Raw genomic sequence first — 3,873 nt, 5'->3', positions numbered from 1 at the left:
GGGTCTTTCATCTTGCATTAGAACAGCACCAATTCCATTTCCTGAAGCATCACATTCCACAATAAAGGTTTTTGTGAAGTCTGGTGTAGCTAAGACCGGTGCTTGGCACATTGCCTCTTTAAGATGTTCAAAGGCCTTTGTTGCTTCCGGAGTCCATGAAAATGAATCTTTCTTCAATAATGTTGTTAGAGGTGCTGCTATTCTCCCATAATTCTTAACAAACTTGCGATAATACCCTGTCAACCCAAGAAATCCTCGCAGATGCTTTATGGATGTGGGGATTTTCCATTCCTTAATGGCTTTAATTTTGCTAGGGTCTACCTTAACTCCTTCATGAGATACAATATGACCCAAATATTCCACCTCCTGGACTCCAAAGAAACATTTGGATCTTTTTGCATATAATTGTTTCTCCTCCAATAGTTGTAGCACCCTGTCAACATGTTCAACATGATCCTTCCAAGACTTGCTGTAGATTAGTATATCATCAAAAAATACTAACACAAATTTTCTAAGGAATGGTTTGAAAATTGAATTCATCAAACCTTGAAATGTTGAAGGTGCATTGGTAAGGCCAAAAGGCATGACCAAAAATTCATAATGACCCTCATGAGTTCTAAATGTCGTTTTCGGAATGTCTTCAATCTTCATTCTGATTTGATGATATCCCGAACGAAGATCCAACTTGGTGAAGTAAATTGATCCATGCAATTCATCCAGTAATTCATCAATGACAGGAATGGGGAACTTATCTTTAATAGTGAGCTTGTTGAGCTCCCTATAATCTAGACACATGCGCCATGATCCATCCTTCTTGTGCACCAATACTACTGGAGCTGAGAAAGAACTTTGACTCGGTTGAATTATACCAGCCTCTAGCATTTCTGCAACCATACGTTCAATTTCACTTTTTTGGACATAGGGATATCTGTACGGCCTGATGTTTGGAGGAACACTTCCTGGAATCAGATGAATAGCATGATCATGATCACGCATAGGTGGGAGACCTTTGGGAGTCTCAAATACCTTGGAATGATTGTCCAGGACTTTTTGGAGATCTGGAGAAATAGATGATTCCAATGTGGAAACATCTAGCGAACATAATTGTGCAATTACACCTCTTTGCTCCTTTTTTAGAAGCTTTGTCATGCCATTAGAGCTGATTATCTTTCCTGGTTTCCCTGCAATACCCCTTAATTCAACTTCCTTTCCTTCCATAGAAAATTTGATGAAAAGTTCTTGAAAATTAAAAGCTATTGTACCCAAGGATTGTAGCCATTGGACTCCTAGTACAACATCGACACCTCCCATTGGAATGGAAAGCATTGGGCTAGTCAATACATATTCTCCCATGGATAGCTTGATATTATGGCACTTTCCAGAGCAATTTATTGTTCCTCCATTTGCAATCATCACTTGACACTCTGGTGCTGGATATAGGAAGCAATTCAATTCTTTTGCTACCCTACAATGAATAAAATTGTGGGTGCTTCCTGAATCAATCAACACTATTACCTTTTTCTTCTTGATGGTTTGAGGAGTGGTAATTCCCGCCAATGCATTACAAGATATGGTCGGATTTATTTTTTCTTCATCTAGGCTTTGTTCCTGGAGTATATCCTCTTCTTTTGACCTTTCTTGCTCCTTTTCTTCTTCCTCTTCACAATCTATGTAGAATAATTTCTTCTCAGCACACTTATGACCTTTTGTGTATTTGCTATCACAATTGTAACAAAGCCCTTTTGCTCTTTTTTCTTCCAATTGTTGTGGTGTCAACCTTGTAGGTTGTGGAAGACTAGGGGCAACAACACTTCCGTCTTTATAGTTGTGAGTGGTATGCTTCCTAGTTGCCATAATTTTGCTTTCCATTTTTCTTGCTAACCTGAATGCCTTCTCTAATGAATCAGGTTCCCAAAGGCGAACATCATGTTGGATATTATCCTTTAAAGACCCTATGAACACATCAATCCTATGCTCCTCTGGAATATCTTTTACCCTTATGTTCAATTTTTGGAACTCCTCAATGTGCTCCATTATTGAACCCTTTTGTTTGAGACTTATCAATTGGCTAAAAAAAGTGTTGCTTTTTGTATCCTCATAATGTGCTATCAATTCTTCCGTAAAAATTGCCCAAGTGATAAATTGTTTACGAGAACAAAGCCATTGATACCATACAAACTGATTTGGTTCCAAATATACAGTTGCCATACGTACCTTTTGTGCATTTTGCACATTATTGAGATCGAAGAATTGCTCCATCTGTAATATCCATGTGGCGGGATCCTTGCCATCAAACTTCCTCATATCGATTTTTGGAATATGGTGATTCTTCGATCCAACATTAGCGTCTATGGAATCATGATTAACATTTCTTTTGTTCTCATCATGAGTTTCCTTTACTACCTTTTCACCATTAGTAAGTATTTCTTGTAGAAAATTTGTCAAATCCGTCTTCAAATCTGCCATGCCTGTGTTCAAATTTGTGTTCAAATCTATCTTCAAATTGTCCATCTTAGCTTCCATGCCATTCATCTTAGCTTCCACGCCATTTATCTTAGCTTCTGTTAATTTTTGTGAGCGTGACATTTGTTGCACTTGTTCTTGTAATTTTGATATATCATGTAGCATTTCTTCCTCTTCTTCATGAGTCATGCTAGAGCTTTCAGGTTCCTTACTAGGTGTTTGCATTTTCTTTCCTCGGGGCATCAGTTACCGATAATAATGCTCTACTATGCCCTTTGAATTCCTTCAAAATAAATTTTCAAACCAAGCTTAAGCAAAAATTTAAAAAAATCTACACACCTTTTTTCACTTTGTAGGAGCTCGATATTGCCTCTGATGTATCTCTGTACTTTCCAATCATCTAGTTCTGAATTTGTGACCTATAGTAGCTCTCTGTGTCCTCTTTCCAATTCCACTAGTCTGATCCAAATTGGATTCTCCAAGAAAGAGTTATGCACAATCTCCCAAGATGACCTGATTATAGACCTTTCCAGAAGAGCGAAGTTGTATGAAGTGCCACGTATACAATTTTCGATATTTGGTTCTGAAAAAGATATACAAGAAACTACGATCCGTCCTCTTTCTGTATCTTCTTACGAAATTTCAATCTGATTCTCAGAGAGAAAGTTATGACGATTTTCCCCAGGTCACCTGTTTTGAATGTAATTCAGGAGTCTACAAAAAGACCAACTTCCCCAGATCATATCTCCGCAAATATCACGCGAAAAGCTCTAAAATTCAGACCCAAGGTTCAACGCGATTTCTTCTGAAATGGGTTTTTTTGTGACTTCTGAAACATCACAGAAAAGAAAAGTTATAGCGAAAATGCCACGATGACCTGTTTGGAGCAGCGAAACCCTAGAATCCAAAGCTCTGATACCAAATGTTATGAAACCAGCTCAAGAAAAGATAGAAAAGATAGATCAACGCCTTAGAATTCAGCCTCTTCGAGGGGGCAACCTCCTTTACATTACATAAATGAACAATTCTTCGATGATTCAAATGACAAAACCTCCTTTCTATATATAGGAGTCTAAGGAGTCACAATATAATCCAACCGACCTAACAATAATAATATAAAGCCACAAAAATAACAATAGAGGGATTCTATGGGGCACAAAAATAACAATATGGGGGTAATAGGGGCACAAAAATATAAATAAGGGGTATAACTACAATAGTAATGGGGTAATCACTAGTATTATAGGGACCCAACATATTCACTCTTCAACCATTAAACAAACAGCGAACAGTCCATCCTCCAAGCTTTTCAGCAGTCTTTGATTAAGGAAAACATCAAGTATACAGAGCGAGTCTCTAGTGGAGCGAATCAACCAACCAACCCTTAAAACAGTGCAGAGGGCAGTATAT

This window comes from Pinus tabuliformis, chromosome 6, assembly GCF_031772625.1.
Source record: "Pinus tabuliformis cultivar Carrire ecotype Pingquan chromosome 6, CPIR1, whole genome shotgun sequence".
Taxonomy (NCBI): domain Eukaryota; kingdom Viridiplantae; phylum Streptophyta; class Pinopsida; order Pinales; family Pinaceae; genus Pinus; species Pinus tabuliformis.
This window is presented reverse-complemented; position numbering follows the sequence as displayed.